This window comes from Cavia porcellus, unplaced genomic scaffold (assembly GCF_034190915.1).
Source record: "Cavia porcellus strain 051 isolate PalLab524CR breed Dunkin Hartley unplaced genomic scaffold, mCavPor4.1 scaffold_6, whole genome shotgun sequence".
NCBI lineage: Eukaryota > Metazoa > Chordata > Mammalia > Rodentia > Caviidae > Cavia > Cavia porcellus.
Window position 1 is genome coordinate 84362322 of NW_026947489.1, and position 26173 is coordinate 84388494.

Sequence of the window (26173 nt, forward strand, 5' to 3'; positions counted from 1 at the left end):
ATCAGTAGTGAGAGGGCTATCATTAATCCGATGGGAAAACCTGGAGAAATACTGTAACACACATGCTCCAGAGTGACCCTTCCTGAGGGGTGAAGGGGCTAGGTACTCATATAGCAACACTTGCGGGTCCCTGGTTGTGAGCGCTGGGGGAAGGAATGGCAGGCAGAGGAATCAGGTTCATTGCCACACACGCAGGCAGGGTGCTGTTCTGAGATAAGTGGGGGGTATTTGTGAGGGATTCACTGAAAGGTTCTGCTGTAGTCAGAAATTATAATACATGCAACAGGGAAAGGGACATGACGATAAAGAGGAAAAGCTTTGAAAATACAAAAATCCTATTGCAGGTAACAAATTTTTACTGTCACCAACAATAAGTGCAACTGGATTTGACTTACTTGGGAGCTTCTTGATGTAAGTGGCTTGTTTGTCTAGGCCAGAGTCTCTTAATCAAGGATGACTTTGCCCTCCGAGGAACATTTGATGATTTCTGAAGACATTTTTGATGTCAGGACTTGCAGGGGGTGAGGTGTGTGTGTGCACACCTGTGCATGTGTGTGTGTTACTGGCTTCTAGTGGGTAGAGCCTGAGGATGTTGCTAAGTGTCCTATCATGCACAAGACAGTGCTTCCCAACAAAGAATCATCTGTGTTAAATTTCAGTAGCAGCCAGGGTTGATGACCTCTGCTGTAGATACCTGATCTTCCAGTTGTTACTCAGTCTGGCCAATTAGGCAAGGGAAAGGAGATGCTACAGAAGGAGAGGGATAAAGGGAGAGAAAGAGAAACAGAGTGAGAGAGGACAGAGGGGGGGGAGAGAGAGAGAGAGAGAGAGAGAGAGAGAGAGAGAGAGAAGAAAAAGAAGAAGAAGAAGAAGAAGAAGAGGAAGAAGCAGAAGAAAAAAAGAAGAAAAGGAGGAGGAAGAGGAGGAGGAGGATGGAGATCAGAGAGTTAGAGTTCTCCATCTCTGTGAACAAGGAGAGCCTAGTTTCTGTTCCTCGTGCAGCCTGCAGGACCCTGTGATCTTACTGCAAGGATGGAAAAGGATTTATTTCTCTCCTTTGTCTCCTAGCAGGTGCGATTTCTGAATACATTCATGATTTGTCAAGACTCAGGGTGAAAGGAGGAAGCTCACAGTTTCCTCTCTGTGCCAAAGTCCACAGGATTGCTTATTTTCCTTCTTTCTAAGCCTGTAGGAGGAGGTGAGATGATGGTTCTCTGAGCTGCTTTAGAATGGTTGCTAGGCTGTGAGGGTGAAAATATTAAATATGGAGGGTGCCCTGCACTGGTGCCTTCAGGATTCACAGGCAGCAGAGCCGGGGCAGAAAGCAGAGGTCTTGAGTTCATTTCCTGGGACTGAATCCCTATGGCAGCTTTTAGTCCAGTGTGACCTTGATCAAGATGGTTATTTTCTCTCCCTGTGGAATGATCCACCTTATATGCCTGACATCTAACATGTGATGTTAGCTACTAGCATCTTGGCAAAGTTGGGGGATTGGCATGAGCTCTTTGCAAATAAACCGTCCTCGTGTTTATTCTTCAGAGGGATATGCAGAAGTCCCACTGCTACCAAAAAACATGGCATGTCAGGCAAAAGTAAAATAGTCCCTCCTGATTCTCTGTTTTGCAAATATTCACCCTCCAAAGGACCTTGAAAGGGTCTTTAAGATGAACAGATTACAGCAGACATGACGCTGAGCAGCTAACTCCTAAGTTCCCTGGTTTGTCGGTCTCTGGGCAGGCTCTATCTCCAATCCTGTCACCATGTGGTGATGAACCCCAGGTCGCACCCCAGGGCACTCACACTTCTTAGCCAAAGAACCTGAAGGCTAGAGCTTGAGAGGGGAGCACGGACTCCCTGAATAAGGGTGAAGGAGACGGTGGGGCCCAGATCTTACCGCAAACACATGACATAACTTAGAAATCTAATTTATTTTCCTTAAAAAAATCATTGTAATCAATGCAGGATTTTCATCTGACTCCACAACAAATCTCTTTGGATCTAAAAATAATTTTAAAATGATGCTAACTAATAAAATGGGCCCTCTGAGGTATACCTTACTTATGCCATGGCATTAATTACTCGCTAGAATATTGGCATGCACCTTGGGGCCATGTGCACCCCAGTTTGAGAAGCAGACACCCCATGCACATCCTTCCTCCTGTTTCACTATCCTTCCTCACTCTTCTCTTCTCCTTAGCTTGTTTTTTTCTTTCCCCTCCTGCCCATTCCTTCTCTTAGCCTGAATGCCCCTGGGACATTTTGATGCTGGTGGTGCCCAGGGCTGAAAAGAGAAGCCACTGTTACTGTTTGAATGTGTTCCCTCAAAAGCTTGAGTTGAAAACATGGCCTCAGTGCAATGGTGCTGGGGATGGACACAGTGAGAGGTGATTAGGCCATGAGGGCTCTGAGCTCACCAATGGATGAATGTGTTGATGCTGTTATCACTGGAGAATGTTCCTTCCCCAAAGATGAATTCAGCCTCCTCTTGCTCTCTCTGTTCCTCTATTGCACTGTCATGTGAGAAATAGTATTTACCTTTCTTTCTTCTGCAGGATGCAGCCTTCAAAGTGCTATCTTGAAAATGGAGATCAGGTCCTTAAGTGACTCCAAATCCAGCAACACCATTCCCTTAAACTTCCCAGCTTCCAGCACCATAAGAAATAAAGTTTTATTTTTTTTATCGATGATCCAGCCTCGAGTATTTTGTTATAGTAGCACAGACTAAGACAGTGTTTTAATTCTATTTTTCTGTGGCCAAAAAAGACAGTATCAGAAACCAGGTAAATTGTAAAGAAAAAAGATTTATTTTGACTTGTGGTCCTAAAGGTGTTAATGTTGAGGGCCACATCTGAGATGGCCTTGCTGACAGAGACCTGAGACAGTCCTGTGTGTGTGTTTTCTGGTCTTCCTCCCTCTTCTCATGGAGCTCCCAGCGTTCAACTGCGAGGGTTGATGATCTTATGAAATCTTAGTCACTCTTTAAGTCCCAGCTCTAAACACTTTCTTTGTTTGAGTTTCCACTCTCTCAGTGCCTTACAATGAGATGCAAATTCTGAAAAGAGTTTCAGAGGAGCCAAACCATAGTAACAGTCACTGACCCTGATTAGGAGGGACACCCAGCTCCCCAAAGCCTCATTTATTCATGCAACCTTCAACAGTGGACTCAATGGTATGTCCTGGGATAGTGTGATGAACAAGTCTGGTGATGGCACAGTCCTGCCCTGCTTTCAACAGTGATGGTATTGGCAGACAGAGTGCTCTTAAGTAATTGTAGTGATACAAGCTGAGTGTTTTGAGAAAGATGTGCAGGGGGTGAAGGGAGCAGAAGGCAGAGATGACCAATGTCAACAGGGGGCTGAGCAGGGCTTCCCTGGTAGGCATCTTCAAGCACAGGGCCACAGGCTGAGATGGAAGGGGAAGAGTACTGGGCAGGACTGGCATGTGTGAAGGCTGCAGTAAAGGAGAGCATGGAGCACCAGAGGACCTGGAAACAGCTCAGCCAGTGTTACTATGAGAGGAGAATGGCAGGAGCAAAAACCGGAGATCAGTCATGAGTCAGGCCAGGGAGGGTGGGCTTCTCCTGGGGCCGAGGACAGTCAGAAGAGGGAGTGTGTGAGGACCTGACAGTGTGTGCAAGTGCGTGGCTGTGTGGGTGCATGTGTGTGTGTGTGTGTGTGGGAGAGTGGCAGAGATGGAGGTGACAGGAGTGGTGTCCCCTTGAGTTTCATGAGGTGAGCTAGAACCTCCTGACTAGTAGGAACTTAAAAAAATAAAGTCTGATGTTTCGTCATGGACACGGGACATGGTTAGCAATCACAAAGGGCGAATGAGTCAGAGAAAAAATGTGGATGACTCGGAGAGGACATGCGGAAAGCAACATGGTTTGGGGTGGTTCTAAAGATTAATCTTCTTTAGACAGTTCCTTCAGTGAAGTAATGATGCACTGAGGATCTGACTGCTCAGTTTTGTTTGGGGACTCTGCAGATCTTCCCGGATCCCCCTACTGTCTATGGAACTAACTGGGGTGAAGAAATGTGGGCTCCTGGTGCTCGTGCTATGATTAGCTGCTTCAGGGGAAAAGTCAGGGGTTCCTCTCTCCATGGGTTAAGAAGAGGAGCACAGCAGGGCCAGCATGCAGGCTGGAGTACATGGGGCAAGGGCTCCACCTCTGCACAGGCAGGTGGTACAGGGCTGTGAGGTCAGGGCCACTATTTCCCAAGTTCTCTCCTCTCTCTGAGGTTTGCAGGTGTGAACTTTCTAGATATCTTAGTGGCCCAGGAAAGGGGTGGCCTTTTCATAGCTTGGGAGGAGACCTCTACATTCAGCTAGCATTAGGAGCTGTTTAGTATTAATTTATCATCTCCATTCTCCTCTTGTAAAGGCAGCGCTACATGAGGTCAGGATGTGGCAGGAATCTGCCACACTGAGGAAGGAAGTTAGGGAAGGTCTATAGCATGGAGCTGTACCCTGAGGCCCCAGGGTTTGCAAGGAACATGACACGACACAACTTATGCAGTGTAGTTTTCCCTGGCTCCATCTTGGAATCCCATTACCATATTGTGAGGAAGCCCAAGCCACACGGAGGGGCCACGTTTGAGGTTGTCACCACTGGTCTGCTAAGATCTTAGCTGATGTCCAGCACCAATTGTCAGAGCCCTGAGTTAGCCTCACACTTCTAGTCCCCAGCCTGTAGCCTCCTCACGATGCAATGGGCTGAGAGTTTGTGGGCAAAATAAACGATTGTTATGGTTCATTATCTCTTTATCTTTCTCCTTTTCCTTTCCTTACTCTATCTCTCCCTTTTTCTTCCTTCCTTTCTTCCTTCCTTCCTTCCTTCCTTCCTTCATTTCTCTCTATCTCTCTGTCTCTGTCTGTCTCTGTCTCTCTGTCTCTCTGTCTCTCTCTCTCTCTCTCTCTCTCTCTCTATCTCTCTCTCTCTCCCTCACCAGAAATTGAGAAAGGAAGACACTAAGTTTTGAGAATAACTTATTAACACTCCCATAACAAGTAAAATCAAGTGCTACAACATAGCTAAGAATGGCAGGTGGCAGGTGGCATTTGTCAGAGGGCGTTAGGGTTCCAAAAGTGATTCACTCCATGATCTTGGCAGGCCACAGAACCCTGCATGGCTGATGTTCTAATGTCTGCCTCACAGATAGGAGCTGGGGCCTGAGGAGATGTGGTGAGTGATCCCAAGGTACATAGTTGGTGACTAGCCAAGGAGGGAATACACATCTCTGTTGGTTTTCTTTTTAACCAAACAGCTCCTCCTCGTCCTCCTGACTAAGGCCCAATCCTGAGTCTGTGAGATGTAGCAGATAAAAGCCTGGGCAAAGGATCTTCCAGATGGTGGAGGAGGGTTACATCCAGAAATGGACACACTGTACTATGAGGTACAAAGTGTTACATGTCCCAGGAGAGGCAGTAATGCATTCTTGTGTTTAAAAAATAGCTACTGAGCTTCTACCTGGCACTGGGCACAGATTCCCACCCCCTGTGTTGTCATTTTAGTGGTGAGTGGATAAGTGACTGTTGTGGAATGAATTGTGTCCTTCTGTCTTTGCCCAGACCCATGTGATGAAGTCCTAGGCACCAAAGCCTTACAGTGCCTGTGTTTCAAGAATGACATTTAAGGGCAGTGATTAAAGCAAAAGAGGTCATTCAGGGGAGCTCTAATCAGTATGACTGATGTCATCATAACAGCAGATTAGGACATGGACTCACACAAAGGAGAGACCACACGAAGACACAGACAGCAGACAGCCACTTCCAAGTCAAGAAATGAGGGCTGAGAAGAAACAAACCCTCCTGACGTCTTGACCTCAGAGTCTCTGCATTGTGCCTGGTAAAGGCTCGGCTAGGGAAGGACTGGACACCTTGAAGCATTATCTTGGTGATGCAGTGGTGTGAGAAGGAATAGAGACCATCAAGGGCACCCCACAAAGCAGGGGCCCATCCTTGGTCACACCACAGGACATCAATGCTGGGTATGAACTGACCAAATTCTCAGGCTCCTTTGATTGCTAGTTGTGATGGAGCCTGAGCTCTGGATGGATACCTTCCTGGTGTTCTAGGAGTAGTTGAGATAAGGCTGTCCAGAAAGATACTGAATCTGTTATTGAGCCACTGGGTAGTTGAACTATTAATTGGAAGGCATAATAAAGTAAAGTAAAATAAATAAATTACATTAAATCAATTAAATAAATATCAGATGTATCCTGTGTGCACTTTGATTACATGGAGCAAGTCACAGAGCAGAGCTGAAAGGAAATGACTGCGTGTGTTCGGGGTGGTAAGGCTGTACACCACCCTAGACTTTGGAGGTCATTGTTCTCCTTTGGTTTTAGAGGATGCTGGAGTTGAACTTGAGGTATTTCTCATTTGCATGGGAGTTCTTGAAGGGCAGGGGATGTTTTTCTCCCCAGGGTAGCCCTTACTGCTCATGCGCCTAGAAGAGACTGGGCTATCCCATCCAAGTGGAATTGATTGACCATATTGCAATCCAAATATTGTATATCATAATCCAAATATTGTAAACCCTTTTCCGGTCCATCTCACAATCCAGAAAGTTATATTTGTAATCCCAGAGAAAGGTTATTGGGATCCCAGCAAGTTAATTCCAATCTACCACCTTCAGTGCAACCCATGGCAAGAGTAAAGACACTAAGACATATTCAAAGTTTTGGGCAGCTGAGGGATCCTAAGTCCAATTCAAGTGAGGATACAAGAACAAAGGCCTTGATTCAAGGCCTCCCCCAGAATTTACTATCTCATGAAAAAGGGAGTGTCTCAAGGATAAGTGACAATGAGAAAAGCAGGAATTACAGGAGCGAGCTGAGCTGGCCAGGTGGAGAGTATGCACCTCTGCAATATGCAGGGAGAAAGAAATGCAGAAAGACCAGTCTACATAACCTAATTAGGGTAGCATTTGAATGTTTTTAGCGAGCTGTTGCTTCAGTTTCTGATACGCAAACTTTGTACCCTGGGAAGACAAAGCCTCTTAATTTGAGACTCATACCCAGTGGATATTCTTGGAGCTATATAGCTTTGCCATCCCGCTGTGTTAAACTAGTTATAGAAAACACAATGTGAGGACAGGAAACTGTTAGTTGGTCTCAAAGATTATGTATGATTACCTCAGCTAGACTTATTTGCATTGCTTACAGCCAATGGAAGGGAGAAGGAAATAGCTTAACCAGCTCTGTACATATCAGTACATGGAGACAGGGCCCAGTTTCATTAATGTCAAGGCAATAGTTCTGCATTCAAGGAGGGCCATCTACTTGGTCTTCTACAGACTCTCTTTCCATTCCCCATGTTGCCCAGTCCTGATGCCAAAGGCTGAGCCCCAGGATTGCCCCACAGCATGGTTTTCAGAATCTCTCAGCCAGGAACAGTCTTTCCTGGACTTCTGTGCCACTGGTGTCTGAATAGCAAGGGGCCATGACAGCACAGAAAGCAGAAAGCCAGGTGGTAAAAATTCTCTGTGCTGTGTGTGTATGTACATTCTCATGTTTGCTTAAATTCTTTCTTTGCCATGGTCTGATTTCTTTGTTGGCAAGCATCCCTGCCTCCTTGACAAGGTTAGGTTCTGTGTAGCAGGTGAAAGCTGGGGTGAGGCGGCGGGACCCTCGGCAGATCAGGATACTGGGTTCAGGACTCACCTCCACAATCTGAAGAGCTTAGGTTCATTGAAACATATCTATGTCTTGCAGGACATAGATAAAGCGGGACAGAAGTGGCCAGTGGTAGGAAAGGCTGAGGACAATCTGTCTACTCCTGATAATTCTGGTCATGAGCTATACCCATTATCTCACCAGCTTCTGTTATTTTCATTTTTTTTCCTGAGTGGAGATTTGTGATTTTAACCAGCACAGCATGCAAAGAGTGAGGAATATCCTTTGCTTTTGATATCTTAGATCATCTCCTACAGTGATGGTTTTTCTTCTTCTAGAATATTACATTGTGATGTTGGGGGTACATGGGCCCCTCAGCCACCTTACCTGTGTCTTAGATCAGCCCAGTACATTTTCATCATCTATTGTGACTGGTCCTGGGGAGAAAGGCTGTCTATTTGGCAGGAGAGAACATGGGAGGGAGGCAGAAGATACAGTGTTTTGGGGCTTCATCTCCAATTGGAAGGGCTGAACACCATTGCCACGTCTCTGCTATGTTCTGAATGTGTCCTATGTTGAAATTCCTATGTTGAAATTTTAACCCAAATCATAACATTAGGAGGTGACTTCTTTGGGTAATTAGGTCATGATGATATGAGTGGAATTAATGCTTTTATGAAACAGGCCCCAGGGAGACCCCTTAGAACTTTGGTCATGCAATAGACAGTGCAAATGCAGCCCTCAAAGATGAAGCAAGTCTCATTAGACATGGAACCTACTGGTGCCTTAATCTTGGATGGCCCAGCCTCCAGAACTGTGAGAGATCAATTCGTGATGTTTATAAGCTCTCAGTCTATGGGATTCTGTTATAGCAGCCAAACAGACTAAGATGATGTTCCTGGTTTCTCTTGTAGCCGTCTCACCAGGCTTGGCCTGGGCCCTGTACTCCCAGTACAGATGGCATAGCTGCCAGCGCATGCTCAGGAAAGAGGGGCAAGCCAGAGCTGCCTGTGTCCCCTCCAGCCTGCAGACACTGTCAAGTGTCTCTCACTCTAGCTCCCACTGCCAGCTTCCTGTTCTCACTCCCCATGCTCACCCCTTGTGCATTCACCTCCACCCCACAATCACCCTCCCAGATCAAGTAGAGACACCTGGATTTGGAGCCAGGACACAGGTTTGGAAAGCTTAGAAACTTTACAATTGCATCTCCCTCTTCTTGGGGAGGTGGTGTATTTTCACTGGACCCCAGCTTGCCGACCTCATGCCTGGAGTGTGGTTTCTCTATTGTAGAGTGAGGAGCTGCTGTGCACAGGAACCTTTCCAGTGGCAACTTTTCCAAAGGAAGGAGGTCCATGCCCGAAGCCAACCTGGAGGGAATCCGCAGGGCCCTCAGAAGCTCTGGTACAGCTCAGAGGATGATGCCAGGCTTTTCTGGAGGCATATGTAGCAGCTGAAGTACAGAGAGGGTGATGACTTGATCCAGGTACCTCAGAAGACTGAAGCTTGTTCCTTGGTGCCTGGCATGGCACCCCATCCTCCATCCTTGCCGCCTGAGAGGAGGATGGGCTGGGCCTTCTGCATGTGGCTGGGCTCCAGGAGAGTTTGTAAGGTCCCGTGAAGGAACTGGGAAGTGAGGGAGCCCTGAAGGGGCAACAGTCCCCTGGGTCTGATAGGATCTTTATGGAGGAAATGGCCACTGGCATTTTCTAAGTACTGTGATAGATAAATAGCTAATTTGAATACTCTGTGGGTCATCTGGGTCAGCCATGAAACAAAATCTGAAATGAGGCCAAAGTTTACCTGACTTCATACCTGGGAAAGCACCTGTCTCTGTGCATTTCACATTGGTGACACATTCTCGAGAGTTGCAGGACAAATGGGGTCTTGGCATTGGCTCCTTGGCAAGTGATTGACTTTCCCCAGCCTGACTGTCCTCCCTTATAAAATGGTGAAGGACATTTGTCCCATGCCTGGCGGTCAGGGGGCTGCAGGGCTTTGGCTGGCTTGCATGGGGATCCTCTAGGCTGAAATGAAGTGGGAGAGGGGCTGAGTCCTTGAGGTAGCCTGTGGAACTCAGAAACTGCCCGCCCAGTTCTCTTTTCCATGTCACCTTTTCTAACACTTCTCTTTCTGCTGGTCCTGCAAATACTCACCCTTCCTGTGTGGGGTGCAGCCACACTTATGCCATTGGTCCTGTGCAGAGAGGGCGCCTTCTCCCAGGTGGCACTCTAAAAGCCCCCAAGCTCCAAAGACAGGAATGACCAATCACTAATCTCATAGATTGGGGAACTTCCTGTTCCTTCAGATCCTACTCCCATTCATTGCCTGCGTACAGGTAAACCAGTGGGTCTCAGTCAGGGAGGAAGGTGGCTTTTCTCCCTTCATTCTAGGGGACAGTTGACAATATCTGGAGACATTTCTGCTGGTCACAAATCGGAACAGGCTACTAGCGTTTAGAGGCCATAGATGTTGATTACACCCTACAGTACATATAAAGGGTTGCTGCTGCCCTGAAGAATTAACCAGATGAGAATGTCAGTGCTGTAGAGGTTGAGAGACAGACACTGAAACGAAGCCATCCTTAGTCAGAGAAACTCTGTAGGAGCCCAAACTGGTGACATGGGGCAGGAGGAATGGGCAGTGACCACAAAGAACAGCTTTTTCTATTAAGAAAGGGCTATGTAGGCCAGAAGGATGGGTGGAAAGAACTTATTGGGCCAAACTGGCAGTGTACCAGGCAGAGAAAGTTTGGGAGAGAGAAGCAAAGGGGAGCCCTTTCTTGTGGCCTGGGCCACTGTAACCAGGTCCTGGGTACCACTCCTAGAAATGGAGACAACAGGCTCCAGACACCCCAAGCCACTGACCAAGACCTGAAAGCTGCACTCAGGCTGCTCTGGCTGGGGCGACAGGTGTCCCTGAATGGCATAATTTTGGCATTAGGGCCTTGTGGCTTAAACCAGAGTTAACTGATCATTGTTTGGTGTGGGTGCAACCCCATGTGTGTATGGTTTGGGCTGTTTTTAAAACTCCACTAGAGGGCATATTGATGCTAAGATCTTCTGGAAGTTGGGACAAATAACATTTGTGTGAACTTAGATCCCAGTCCCTGGGTTGGTGAGGGGAATGAGGTGAGGGTAGATGATAGAAATGAGGTTATTTATTCCCATTCCTCCCCTCTCTGCCAGGCGATGGCAGCAAGGTGATTTATGAATTCATGGAGGCAGCCAGACGGGATTCTCCCAGCGCTGACAGATACCCTGCTCGGGAGGACTACTCTGTAAGAAAGACAGGATGGCAGGGCCTTGCCTTGGATAGAATCCTCATGGTGTGATACTCGGGAAGGGCACAGAGTGCCTCCTGCCCTCCTCCTCCCTCCACTGGAGCCACATCTGTCTCCACATCTCTCTGGTGGCCTGGCTCGGCCAGGGCAGGCGGCCTTTACCCTGCTGAAGTGTGAGGTGGAAAGCAGGGCTGGGAGCGATGGGGAGGAGGAACACTGGCCACACCACTCTCGCCCTCACACCCTTCCTGCTCCTAGCAGCAGATGGAGAGCTGGGGCAGAGGGACTGGGCAGTAAATGGGTCATGGTGACAGAGACTAGAATTGTGCTGTTTTGCTGCCTTCCTTGTCAGTGAGGATAAGGCGGAATCCTTGGGTGTGAGGTGTGGAGTGCATAGCCCGCGGGCAGTGAGGAGAGGTGTGGGCAGCAGGATTTGCCCTAGGAGAAGGAATCATCGCTGTCCTGGGCTCAGGCGAGAGAAACACACAGCTCTCTGAAGGCGGCAGGTCTGGGTCAAGAACAAAATTTGCTGTTTTTTCTTTTATTTGCAGTGCTGAAGATGGAATCTGGGCCTTATGTTTGCTAGGTAAGTGTTGTATCATGGATTCACCCAGGCCTTGAAACTGGCTGGTCTTCATTTGGATGCACAATCAGGTTGGAACTTCGAGGAGGTATTTGCCCTTGAAGTCAGTGTTCAGAAGTGGTAGACCCTTTTCTCCTTTTTTTCTACTGTCGCTGCTCAGAGAGAAGTCCACATTGTGTTATATATTTGAATAGGAAGAGAGCTGATTCCAGTGTCCGCCTCTGTCACCCACTGGCTTGCTCTGTGCCGGTGGGTGAGTCATTTGCCTGCTCTGAGCTTCAGTTTTCTGGGGTTTGTATCTTGGAGGGTTCTTGCACAGGTTACCTGAGATAATGTGTAAAAGTTTCCATCACATAATATAACTAAAATTAAATATCTGGCAAATGTTGATTTCCTCCTGTCAGCAATCTGCATTTACAAAGTGGTCATTTGGTCACCTGGGAAAAGGCAAGAGATCAAACCAGGCTGAGGTTGAGGCCAGAGCCAGTAATCAGCAGGGGTGCTTTGGTGTGTAATAGGAGCCGATACTAGGGCAGGTGGCAACCGTGCTATTCTGCATGTTCTTTATTTCCTTTACACCTTGACAACACGCAAATGATGAAACAGAATCTCTGCCAGTTTCAGCAATGTCTCTTTTTAAAGCATGTGTGTCTAAAAGTCTCCCAGATCTGCTTGCAATAAGTGGGTATTTCTCTGGGCTTTGCTGAACTCTATGGGTATCTGAAGAAACTGGAAAAATGAGTAATATGGATTCATTCTTTATTCAAAATTTTGTACTTTGGTCACCATGAATTCATTTGGATTTTTAAAGTAGATTATATTCAATCTTGTTTATCCTGATTTCTGACTGTTTTGGCACCTCTGAGGGGAGCTCTTTGTCCTGACCCATGCTACTGTCCCGTGTCAGTATTTTGGGGGTCTGACTTTCAGAGGCATGGTATGCAGGAACCAGAGGTCACTGCTGTAAGAAGTAGGAGGTATGGAAAGCGCTTGACCAGGGAGATGGGTGCCTGTGAGCTAATGTGCACCGTGGTGAAATCTACCAGGCAGTGAGTTTTATCTTCCTCTGTAATCAGGCAGCTGTAACAGGTAAGCCTCACCTGCTTATTAGCATAAAATGCTTCAGTCCGCAAGTCACCCACATTCATAATCAGAACAAAGTGAGCAAATGAGAGAGCATATTTGCAAATGTAAGTGGGCATCACTTCTTTGGCATGCAATTTGGTGGCATTTATTCAATCTAAAATTAGGCATATGTTTTGACCCAGAAGGTCCCCTTGCAGGTATCTATCCCAGAGAAGGAGGCATTTCAAGCAAGTTGATTACAGTTTCCAGACACTTCACGTGTGCACCAGAGGGGAGATGATCACATGCTTTGTGATATCTCCATCCCATGAACCACATAGCAATGAAAAGACACTAAACTGGCTGAACATACATTGAAAAATACCAAAAGTCTAAAATGAAAAAAGTCAGAAACTCCAGAAAGAACAAAGAAGAGCAATACCTACCTGTTCTTTGCTGTATCTGTGTCTCAAGAGGAAATATGTGTGAAAAACCCAGAGCAAACTATGTGCCTTTACACATATGCAAATGCATGGAGTGGCTCGGAGAGGCAGAAAGATGGGGCAGCGCGGTTGCTCTGGACAATAAGGGGCCAGTCGTTGGGAAGGGACTTCCCGTCAACATTTTGGCTTGATTGTAAAAACAAAGAAAAAATATGTACAGATAAAACCAGAAGGTAATATTTACTATTCAATTTATTTTTTAAAGTCAGAATTTTACAAGGGTGAATTTTAAATTTTTTGATGGCTTGCTGGATTGAACCCAGGACATTTGTACTGTGCTGCATCCTCCACCATTTTTAAATTTTAAGACAGGTTCCTGCTGAGTTTCTCAGGCTGAGTTTGAATTTGAGACCCTTCTCCCTGAGAGTGTTGAGATTATAGTGTGTCCCCTGTGACCGACTTTTATGGGATAATTTTAAAGAAATGATTTTAAAAAGAAAAAAATAAATTTCTTTCTTGGCAGGCCTCTCTGGATATGATGGGGTGTGTGGGATTGGGAGATACAGTTCTGTTGTCCAAAAAACATGAGTCTGTCTCTCAGAGAGGCTGTCTGCCCTTCCTCCTTGTCCACAAGAGCATCAAGTCTGTTCTCTCAGAAGGAAGTAGGTTGGTCTTCTGGGATTGCTGACTGAAGATGACCCTGGTGAGCCACCCAGAAACCTGTCATTAAATTCACCCCAGTTGGTACCACTCTAGAGTCCTTACTGTCTCCGTGACACTGTGCTGCAGTCTACACCAATCATTATCACTCTCTATGTGGTTATTTCAGAATGTGGACTGTCAGGATAGGCTCAACTCAGTTCTGGTAAGAAGTAAAGCCCCTAAATCTCAGAGGATTAGCCCTTCCTGCCTTTGTATCTTTGTCACCCTGCCACGTCCCAGTTCAAGTCAAGTGAGTCTCTAGATCACTAAATGAGACAGGAATTCAGAGTGTTGTAGTTGTACTTATCTTGTGGCTATACGTAACCTCCTCCCATATCCCATTGGTCAGAACCAGTCACATGGTTTCAACTGAAACACAAGGGCATCTGGGAATGGCAGGAAAGCTTATTAGTGAGAATTTAATGACTGTCAGAATAGGAAAAATTGAAAATTATGAATTAGAAACTAAAATAAATTGTATCCCTGTAAAGACAATAGACAGTGGAAGCTGATCCATAGTTGATGGGTTCCTTGAGAGCAGGGAAAGTCTTACTAATTTTTACCTGACCACAATCCTGTTGACAAGACCAATGACATAGCTTTAAAAAGAGCCATAATGTTAGCCAGAATTGAGCTCCTGTCTTTACTCAAAACCTATTTTGCAACTTCCCTTTGGAAATTTTCTGCTCAGCCAATTTACAATTGCACAAAAAAACCAATTGTTTTGTTTGTTTTTTCCTTTTGTATCTCCAGTGCCTACAAGTTAGATCTTTGAAGACTTAAAAATAAGGCAAATTGGCAATACTGCTCAAAATGAAATGAGCAAAGGCAAAAGTAAATATTGGGAATACAAGCATGAGAGAGACTAAAAAGATAATAAGAAACTTTCTAACTCACTTTATTGGAGCACATTTTATTGAAATCTCACATCTTTTGTTTATTGAACTCCAAGAGTTATTACTGAAATGAGGTGATCATGTTTTTCTCTTTCTGAATTATGATTATTTCTTTTAAAAAATTATGATCTCACTAAGTTTTAAAGGGCTTTATTACAGAATCTGAAAGTATGCAGACCAGAATTATCTAAAGAAGTATGGAGACTTGATGGTTCAGTGTATCACTGGAACACTGTTTTTGGAAGTTCAAGGACCAGGGGCTTGTTTAGAACACGACCGGTCCCCACTAAGCTACATTTGTGCCTTACAGGACCCTGAATTCACCACATGCCCTGCTCCACACACCCTGATTCTCTATCCTAGCAACAGGGATTTTTAGAAAAAGAACTGAAGAGGAACTTAACATCCAAGACAAGTTGATTCTTAAGAAATAGTGTACCACTATCTGAAAGGTAGGAAGATTTCCTATACGATCCAAATCCTAATGAATATATTAGTCATTTCCCATTAGCAATAGCTTTGGTGCCAAGACAGACCAATAATTATGTCCTCATGCCTTTCTTTGCAGTTTCATGGCTGTGACAGTCCTCTAGCTGAGACCCTTATTTCCATCCTGCACTTAGAGACCTCTACTTGATTCATCTTCCTAAAACTCCCCTCTGATCATGTAACTTTTGGAGGAAAAAAAGGCTTGGTTTTCAAAGCCTGCTCAGATGGCTCCACTCTCTTTGACTGGCTGCAGGTTTTTCTGCTTCTTGACACACACCCTCTTCTCAGGCATGTCTGTCTTCTTTGAGTCCCATAAGCACATGCCCTGGCCTTGTTGATTCTATGCATTTGTTCATGTTCCTCTGCAAGCCTGGAATGTGGTCTCGGGTCTACATCATAGGGATTCTTGACTTTATGCAATGAATGGACCCGTGGTTTGTCCTTTAAAGCACGTGTGCATGGGTGTAAAGCAAATCCCACTCCATAACACTGGATGCCTAGCTTCAGAGGTTTGTCTTGGTTTGTGATTCATCTTTGACTGGCTGAGAGCCCAAGCCTTAGTTTTATATTTTTATGCCTCTTAGTCACTGCCAATCTATAAACCAACACTTAAATCCTTCAAGGAAGTTCCTTTAACAAAAGCATCATCTTTAATAGAAAGTGAGGAAGTCACCCCTACATTTTTAAAATTTGTTGATAAAAGCTTGGATTATTGCCAACTGGGTTTTCTTAAAATGAGGCCCCCTTGTGTGTGTCAAACAAGTTCTTTCCAAGTCAGGATTCCAAGACAGAATATATTGAAACCACCCTTATGGTATTATGTCACCATATCCTCTGAGACGTTTTTCTTTTCACTTGTCTTGTACAAGCCTGAGCTTTCATAAACCCCTAGATATCTGGTATACATTGGGGGCTGGCCAGGTGTATCTAGTAGGGCTTAAAATTTTTTTATTTTGTTCTGTCTTGATGAGAAAGACTAATGTGACTGAATATTTTGGGATTGATTACTAGCCTTTGGACTAGACCACATAGCTATTGATCACGTGGGTCATTTTGTCCTCAAAAACTTTACTGAATGTGGGGAAGGTGAGCAGTCCAGTGGGAGGGGTGTCCTCACTTGATGTGTAGATAATTCCCAAGCCCAGTTCAGAAGTGCTGATGGCACTTGCTTGGTTCACTTGGAATAAATTCCAGAATCTTCTGGACATAGGATCTGTGAGAAGAGGAAGACAATAAAAGTGACTCACTCTTCATGGAAGTAGAACTGGTGACCCAACTGAAAATGGGTGAATTGTAATTATAGCAGAAGTGCTGGTATGTGACTCTCATGATTTGGTTTTTTTTGTAAACCTTATTTTTGGGACCCAGTCACCATGATATGAGGAAGTTCAAGTAGCCATGGGGGTGGGATAGGAATGCCATAGGTAAGTGCTTCTGTTGACATCTGCTGTTGAGGTCCCAGCCTGCAGTCTGCATCATCTTCCACGCATGTGTTAGGTGATTCCAGCTGCCCATGTGCACATAGATAAGGCCTTGGACAGATGGAGCAGAGTTATCTACATGTGTCCTTTGAAAATCTCTGACTTATGAAATGCATGAGTACAATCAAATTGCATGTCACGCCCTCCAACACTGAGCCTGGGGAGATTTGCTGTGCAGCAATGGTAATTGCAACAGAGAGCTTCTTCTCCAACGTGGACAGAAAAGGCTTGGGGGACAATGAATGATGTTTCCAGGGCATGGGGCAGCTAGTGTCAAGAACATCTGGATCCTCTGAGAACCTCAAATTGTGCAGTTCCACTTTTAGGATTTATAAACCCAGAAGTCAAATGAGAATAGAAGAAAATGGGGGCAATGTGTGAGACCCCCATGACACTCACCTCTTGACCTAGAGTGAAGATTTGGATCGAGACTGCAGTGCAATGATTTCTCATAAGCGTAGGAGAAACCCAGGGGGAGGAGGATCCTATCAGGTTTAGGGGAAAACCAAAGAGACCTGCGGGACTCATTCCTGTTGCCAGACAGCCGGGGGAGTACAGACTTGCTAAATAGTGTTAAACTTTCTGTGACACTTGTGATTCTCTCTGAAAACTCCAAGTAGTTTAATACAGTAAGAGAGAAGCAATGGCTTTTGTTCGTTCCTGTGATGCTGATGCAGCACATCAGGATACAGGCTTCTTGCAGGGCACTTCCTCATACAAGAGGAATGGGAAGGTGTACAAGGTTATGCGGCTTTGGGGTACAGTAAAAGCCAGTGACTTCTGACTCTGTTAACTTCTTCCAAATCCCTGCCTTCGACCACTCCTGAGTGCATTGTCCAGCCTAAAGCTGGGTGTCTGTCATGAAGCCAAAGTCCCACTAGTAGGATGGCACTCCTCCCAGAAGGTGGGGGAAGTGTGTCGGTCTTCAGGTGTCATCTGAGGTACTGCTTCTCTCTGCTGCTTGTTTCCTTTTGACTCTGTTGCCTGCGGGCTGTACTGTCTCACCTGGGGAACCGCCAGCTCTTTAGGGCGCTGGCTTCCATCTTCATAGCTCTAACACTTGCTCTTTTCTGAACACATCCTACTCAGGAAATGTTTGCTGAAGAGAGGGGGCTGGGCTAGGTGTGATGGTGCACATCTTTAATTCTAGCTACTCAGGAAGCTAAGGTGGGAGGATTGTAAATTCAAGGCCAGCCTGGATAACTTAGTGAGGCCCTGTCTGAAAATTAAAAAAACAAAAAACAAAAAACAAAAAAAACTTGGTGCTTCTTGGGCTCAACAATTCTTAGTACTGAAAAAAAAAAAAGATTGGCACTATTTAACATATGGCTTACAGAAATGTTGTCTTTATGTGTTTCTTGGCATAATTATAATCTTACTAAACCTGTGATTTTGTGTCCTGTGTTTGCTTTGTTTTCCTTATTACTATGTTTTCAGATCTATATTCCCTGTGGGAATGTAATTTCAAGCTTCAGTAATAACAATCATAGCAACTCCATTTATTTATTTTTTTCCTTTTTTTTTTTTTTTAACTTTTATCAGTACCGGGGATCGAACTCATGACCGCCTGCTTGCAAGGCAGGTGCTTATGCCAGTGAGCTAAATCCCCAGCCCCAGCAACTCCATTTATTACATATCTGCTGCATGTGACACAGTTTCTAACCTAATGTTACCAGGATGAAGGATAAGTATCATTGACTCCATTTCACAGATTGAGGAATTGAGGCTCAGGGAGCTTGTCAACAGCAACAACCAATTGACAGAGACCAGGTCAGTCTCTCTTATTTCAGCATTTGTGATCTTGCTATTTTACATGCCACTTGTCACTTTAAGTGACATCACAATACCATGTTGTACCATCATTTGCTTTAACCATTCTTTTATCTTTGGTCACTCAGAATATTTATCAATTTTTGATATAAACAATGAGGCAATGAACATCACTGTGCTAACAGACTTTCCCCCTGGTTTTGGATTATCACCTTAGAACGGAGTCCCAGAAGTGGAATTACTGGGTTAAAGGGTAGTACTGTGTTTATGGCTTTTGATACTTATTGCCAAATTGCTTTCCCAGAGGACTGTGTTTAGTGTAATGGGCTCACTTTATAGGCCCATGGGAGTCACTTCGCTCCTCTAGGATGTCGGGTTGCCCTCTAGCCACTAGAGGGTGTAAAAGAATACCGCTCGAGTTACCTAGGAAATCCCCCAAATTTGCTGGAGGAGCCTTCAGAGTTGCCCCGATGCTTAGTGAAGTAGAAGCCCAACCACAGAATGGAGAACAGGCTTTCTTGGATTCCCACTGAGGGGGAGATGGCTTCTGCTGTGGCCTCTGCAGGGGACCTGTAATCAGGGCCTCAGTCTTAGGGTCTGAGATCAACCTTGACACTTCCTGCTCTGCAACACTGGGTGACTGACCAGCTCCCTTGTGTCTCAGTCTAAGGACTTGGGGCCTCACATCTCAGTGCGAGTTAGATGGGCAGTAATTCCAAACTGCAAAACTGTGCCTTTCCTCTGTCTGTGAGCCCCACAGCAGCAGCTCTTATTCATTAGCGAACAGTAGCTGGTGGCTGAATTGAGAGAGAACATAAAAACAGAAATCAGGAGTGGGCCTGGGGAGCGGGGCTAGAGGAGGGTTCAGGATTCCCAGTCAAGATGGTTTACTGAAGGAGAACCCCCGGCTGCTTAACTCCAAGACGCTGAAGGTGGAAGGATACTAAGGAGCCATCTTATCCACGTGGATTCCTAGGGGGAAAATACAAAACAAAAAACAGAGACCCGGACAGTTATAAATGATTGTTACCCCTTTAAAAAATTAACCAACATTTATTGGGCAGCTAGAGTGTACAGAGCTCTGTGCTAAGCTTTGGGTATGGAAAGATGCTGCAAAACGCTGCCGCTGAGCTGAGCTGCCTGTCCAAAACACTGAGCAAGGTCTGCCTCCTTTGAGCAGTGAGGAAGGCAGCCGCGGGAAAATGGAACTTGTGTCCAGCACCCTAGAAAAGCATTCCTTCCAACGTGTGTCTTAGCACATCAGTTCGACTGCACACTAAAAGATGTTAACTAAAGCGCAATTGGGTAGTTTTATCAGCCAGCTATTGTTGCATGAATTATTACTGCTGTGTAACGAGCAGTCCCATTCAGTCATCAAACATACTGTTTATTATCTTTTCTTTTCTTTTTTTTTTTTAGGATACTCACAGACCGGTGGGCAACTAAAGCACTCCTCACTCTTCTGGGGTCATCTTGCTGCCCCAGGCTTGGCCTCCGGTGATGGAAGAAGGCAGGCTTTACCTGTATTAACTTGCAGACAGCCCCCACTTCCTGTCACTTTGACTGTGAGTTTTCAACTTGAGGATGGTGTGGATGTGGCACGCATTCAGCAGCAACCATTCTTCAGACCTTGAGTTTTGAGCGTTTCTCGGGCTGGGGACAGGTAGCACTGTGCTGTGTGACCATGCTGGGCAGTGGTTGTGAGCCACAGTTCCCAGTTAGTCACACAATCACAGGAGCAAAATGGGTGCTCACCAGTGTGCTGTGTCATTAACATTTCTTCTGGACGCAGTCTCCAATAAATTCCATGAGCCATGCAACAGTTTACTATAACATAGTTTTTATGTGATATAATCTTGCCCAACATACCCTAGTGTTAGGGGTCCTGAGCACACTTAAGGTAGGTGAAGCCAAAGCTATGATGCTTGGTCGTTAGAGTATTATATACATCTTTGTAAGTCAAAATATTATTATTTTGAACTTCCATTGGGTTTATGCAGATGGAGCCCCAGTGTAAGGTAAGGAGCATGTATATTTCAAGCCTTCTCTTACACTGCGTAGCCAAACCCAGTATCTCTGAGGCAGGCACCCATACTTTACCTCTGCAGACAGGTACTGCAAACTCTTGGCAAGGAGTGTGGATCCAGGGACAGGGAAGGAACTGGGAGCAGTTACACAATCTACCACAGCGGTCATGCTGGGTTAAGAGGAACTGGGTTTATTTATTGCAGGACTTCTCCAGAACCTTTATAGAAGATTCAAAATCCTGCATTTAAAAGGAGACTTAAGCCCAGAGGGAAAAACAAATATGACCAGGATGTACAGCCACTTAGTAGCAGACCTGAAGCAAGACCCCAGATCTTGTGGCTGTAAGGCTGGGGTCTTTTTCTCATCCAATGCTGCTAAAATGCCTTGGGCACACTGAGCCTCGCCTCGCAGTCCCTGAGCTAAGCATTTGCACAGTGGGCAGAGGGAGTACTCAGGGAGACCTTGGGAAATGTGACCCTCAGTGGAGCAGAGAAACCAGTCAGAACCTGTGTCAGAGGAAAACCCAAGCGGTAACATGAAGGAGAGCTACTGTGGAGTCAGGCTGTCTGTCTGGTTAACTTTGGGTAAGTTATTTCTCCTCATTAAGCCTCAGTTTCTTCACTTTCTAAACAACAGAGGCAGCGGTAGCTATCTTGCAGGGGAAGTGGTCAAGTTAATACTTGGAAAGTGCTTGGAAAGGGGCTAGGAATGAATAGGCCTTTGGCATAGGTTATCAGTGATCAGTATCAGCGTATTATTACGCCTGTCTCCTCTACCATCGCTTCCCCTGCTTGTGGACTTTCCCGATTCACCAATCCCTTTCCTGATGCCCTTTCCTGATTAGGTGGTTGGCAGCTAGCACCTACTACTAATATGCATCAAAATAATGAGCACTGTTTGATATTTAAAAGGAGGCACTAGGAGAATGTAAGGCCTCCAAATGGAGTTGCATTTTGGAAATGGGAACCTTTTCTGATGCCCTATCAATTCTCACTCTCTGGTTGATTTGTCTCTTCAGATACTCAGGTGGAAATAGGAGATGGTTGAGTTTGACTAGGATGAGTAATTTACCTAAGTCTGCAGCTGTTAACTCTGGGTGCACCGTAGAATTACATAGAATCGCTGGGGAAGACTTAAAACCACAGAAACCCTGAGGCTTGACCCTCCTCCAGATCATTGAAATCAGAATCTCTGGGTAAGGCCTGGGAATGGGTGTGATTTAAATGCTCCACAGGGGATTCTAACATGCAAATGGATTTGAGAACCACCGAATTACAGGATGGATCAGCAGGACACTGTGGAGTCAGACACAAGTGGGTTCTACCCCCAGCCCTGCCTCAATCTTCCTCCTGATAAAACTGGAATAATAATTCATCATCTTGGTGGGATTTTCCAAGAAGCAAATGAAAACTCATGTATGACTGGCATGTGGTTGGGGCTCATTAAATATTTTATTAATTAAATGAGTGACAGGAATACCAGTACTATGTTACTAGATGGAAGAGCTGGTAAGATCTAACCCAGGCCAGTCAGATGCTCTTCCCTGTTTGGGGTGGTAGGACTTAAACCTACCACAGGAAGCATCAGACTCAAGGTTATACTTGCTCCAGGGCTGCTCAATGTATTTGCTGATCAAAAGCACCAGGTCCTGGGGAAGCAAAGGCTGAAAGCCAGTAACTGCTGATGGCCTGTTCTCGCACCCACAGGACCATGCCAGGCCAGGGCAGGCAGGTGGGGGCTGTGGTAGTGGTGACAGCCTTTCTCATCAGTGGGTTAACTTTGGCCTCATCTGCTCTTTCGTAGGACTAGGGAGAAAGATGCCAGGAGAGATTTGTGTTGTCCCCTGTGCCTACTTGCCATTCTGGCTCTGAGGTTACCCAACTAGGGAACAAGGCTGGGACAAGTGAGCAAGGATGGAGTAGCTGTTTGGAGCCGGGGTGTCAGGAAGTATCCGAGTGGTGGTCTAATTGGTTCCTCCAGGTGGAAGGGGCTGGATTGCAGCCAGGTTCATGCTTAGCATGTGACAGCATTCGTGCCTTTGTTCTAGAAATTTATTAATAACTTGGAAGACTTGATGAAACCATCGGTTCTTATAGCTTCCCGCTCAAAGGCAGAGGGCTAGAAACATCAGGATAAACCCAGTAAATCATTGTTACCTCAGCAGTGAAAGAATGCTTTTCAAAAAAAAAATCTTTCTACCTGCCATACTTTCTCAGTCTATCTTCTGCTCAGTGATATCAGTCTAGAAGATTTGCTAGGTTTAACTCTTTGGAGTTTGTATCATGGAAACAATAGGTACAATAGGTCTACTGAAATGTGTGCTCTGAGATACTGATATGCCCCCTCCTCGCCCCCGGCTCGCATGAGAATCCTGGTGTGACTCATTAAATCCTGTGGGTCTTTCTCCTTTAGATGTCTAGACATGGAGAGATCCAGACTCCAGGCCAGCCCTTTGAACCCGCTCTGAGATCTGTCCACATGAATGGTAACATGAACAAAGGAATTAACACTAACAAATTCGTTTGAAAAACAATGAATGGAATTTGAATGCTCAAAGTGCTGTTTCTCATCAGGAGTGAGTGAAAATTAAAATTTGAGAGCAGCCAGTCAATATTATGTGTACGTATCTATATTCTGGCAAGTAGAATTGACAATACCTTTTTTGGTTTGGTTTGGCGTGAGAGTGGTAAGCCAGGATGACAATATGGTTTTTTGCACATACCTTATTAAGTTGTCAAACAAGAAGTAGATTTGAAACTGCTTTGGAAACCAAAAAGCCTCACAAGTGTTTAGTTGTGTAGATCAGGGGCACTTGGGGCTGAGGTTCATTGAGCCTTGGGCAACTCAAGGATGAGTAATGCACCATGTGAACCACTTATTTTTGCAAGCAAAATTTCACACGTATGCACATATCTGATTTTCTTTCGGGAGAGAGTACAGAGTATTCATCAGACGCTCAATGGTGTGTGTGACTCAAAAATGATTAAAAACCACTACCCTAGCCTGGCTCTTTATGTTATTTGCTAGCAAGAAGAAACAAAGTCTGTCAGAGTTTAAAGTACTACCTACACCTCTGTGGTTCTTTCTGTGTCATGGGAACCCAGAGAAGAAGTAAGAGAAAATTTTCTGGTAGAAAGAAGAGTAAATAGAGATCTCTTTTTTCCCAATGTTCAGGGACCTTGAAATCCATCTTGGGCTGAGAAAGAGAGAGAGAGAAAGAAAGAGAGAGAGAGATTGAAAATTTTCCTTCTGTGAAGGCATCACAGCTTAAGCAGATGGCAGAAAACTTCATCTCCTTTCAGAGTGATGAAGTGAGATTTCTCAGACAAATGCTTTCAAAGACTTGAACCTGTGAGGTTTTGCTCGGAGTTCAGGAAATAACAGAATATAAATCTGCTTGAATCATCTTAGCTCACGCAGATTCAATGCCTGGCCATGGTGGCTCTGGCAACATCTTGTTCTTTTTGTGTAATGACTTTTGATGCTGCGGATTTAGACGGATTATGCCATTTAGGGGAAAGAGGGGAATATTAATATACAAAATTGTTAAATGTCAAATGAAATCCCTTAATAATGTGTGTGTTTAAAATGAGTATGTAGGCACTATGAAAACACTTCTAGTACCAGCTCAAACATTTAAGAAATTCATTTTGCAAGTTCAAACAAATAATCCTCCACCAATTACGCTGTACCTGTGTGAGTCTGATGGGTGATTCTGCAGTCTTGGTTGGAAGCAAAGGCCCGTTCTCCTACCATTGTCAGTAGCATCCCCACACCTAATTCTTCATCCAGCTGGCTGAATGCTTAAATCCCACAAGGGAGCATACAGCTTGCAGCCAAGTGTTGGTTTTCACATTTCCCACAAATTAATTAACTAAATGGTCGATTTTACTTGTTTTAAAGTCCAATGCATGTTCAAAGATCTTGTCAGTCTCCACACTGAAGGTTCCTACATTTTCATCTTAGCAGTGCTTGCTAAATAATCACTAGGGATTTAGAATGCTTGACTGGCAGCAGGATGAAATTGAGGGTCAAACAATAGTAATGAGAATATATTCACTCATTTCTTATTCTATTTTACAACTTCAGTGCAAGCTGAAAACATGGCTCTGCTTTTACTTATTAATTCAAAAATGATGTCACCACATCATAACACTGAAGACAGGTGTGTATAAAATCATTTATAGACATGGTAACCCCACTAAGAGCTGTCCTCAGGGACTATGGAATCCAAAGCGAAAAGACCCTGTGTCTTAGGGGAGCAAGGTGGTGGGGGTGTAATCAGGGAAGTCGTCTTGGAACATGTAGCATTTCAATTGTCCTGTGGTAGAATATGGTTTAAAAATAACTTATAGTAGATGTTGACCCATCCTCCAATAGATGTTGACTCATTCCATAGTAGATGTTGGTGGAATCTAATGATCTCTTTATAAAAGCAACAGAACTATTTTAGAAGCCATTTAGGAAACAGAAGAAAGAATATCACTCACATTTCCATGCCACCAAGTTAAGTTTTATCAGCATTCTGCTCTCTTTCTTACCAGTGTTAACCTCTGCACTTCTTAACCGCTATTGTCATTAGGCTGTATGTTATCATATTAAGCATATATTATTAGATTCATTCTTTTTAAAAAATGAATTATTAATTAGAAGCATTTACACTAGGAGCCTGAAAGTAGGTGGAGCTGGGGAAAGACCACTGCAGGAAAGGAGAGAGTGAAGGCTAAGTCTAAGAGTGGGAATGGCCCTCCATGGCTGTGCCTTGGATTTTAGGAAGCTCTGGTTTATCCTGCTAAGGAGCTGGGGCCATGTAGGTGGTGGAAAGCCTTTGGCAGTTTGGGAAGAAAGGGTGACATAACTAGAATTTGATCCTCTTGAAGGCTGGCTTTGAACATTTGGGGATTCCCTTAGGCATTTGGGAATTTTGGGATTTCTTGTGGAGATGAGTAAGCAATTCATTAGTCATTGTGAAGGACAAAATTACTAACTAGCATTTGGATAAAAATATGCATGCATTTCTCTGAGTACTGTAGGGCAGACTTGTCCATCAGAAAATGGTTCAGGAGTGTCGCATCTGACATTTGGCCTCGTGGTCCATATGTACTTTACCCCACTTCTGCTGACCTCACCTTCTGGATCATGGATGGCAGCTAAGCTTCAGCAGCTAAGCTCACACTCCAGTAGTTGCCTGTAAATGTCCTAGTCACTGTGTTGAGAAGGATCCTGAGGGCAAGTCTGCAGGAAAGTGTCCCTTGATATGGGAGTAAGGCCACCAGCATACTTGTTTGTATGTGATGTTCTACCCTCAAATGTTTGCTGTATGTCATTTGTTTTACATTGCTTAGTTTTCAATCTAGGGTTTTTACACTGAGTTATATTCCTGACCTTATCTTTTATAGGGTCTCAGTTTTATAGGGTTAAGTTGCCCAATCTCAGATTTAACTTGGGATCCTCCTGCTTCAGCCTCCCAGAGTACTGGAATTAGAGACATGCATCATCACACCCACATTATATGTTTTAGGTTTAATCTTACTATTAGCCTAAATTGATATAGCAGAACTGAAACAAATGGGGTCAAAGAAAGAACTCCATAGAAGAAAACTCATATAACATCTTCATAAAATGCTTGATTGATCCATCTACTTTCAACTCATCCGTCCATCCCATCCATCCACCCACTCACCCACCCATCCATTTATCTTCCTGTTCATCCATCCACTCACCCACCAACCCACCCATCCATTCACCCACCCACCCATTCAACCACCAATTCATCCATCCATCCATTCATCCACCCACCCATGCACCCACTCATCCATC

General features: G+C 44.8%; 1 long non-coding RNA gene across 1 annotated transcript in view; it reads left to right on the forward strand.

Moving 5' to 3' along the window:
• Positions 1–2650, forward strand: part of LOC134476526 (uncharacterized) — a 94452-nt gene extending 91802 nt beyond the window's left edge. Inside the window, exon 4 of the long non-coding RNA XR_010048261.1 lies at positions 2553–2650. This is a non-coding gene — a long non-coding RNA (uncharacterized LOC134476526). The remainder of the gene's footprint in view (positions 1–2552) is intronic.
• The last annotated feature ends 23523 nt before the right edge of the window (positions 2651–26173 follow it).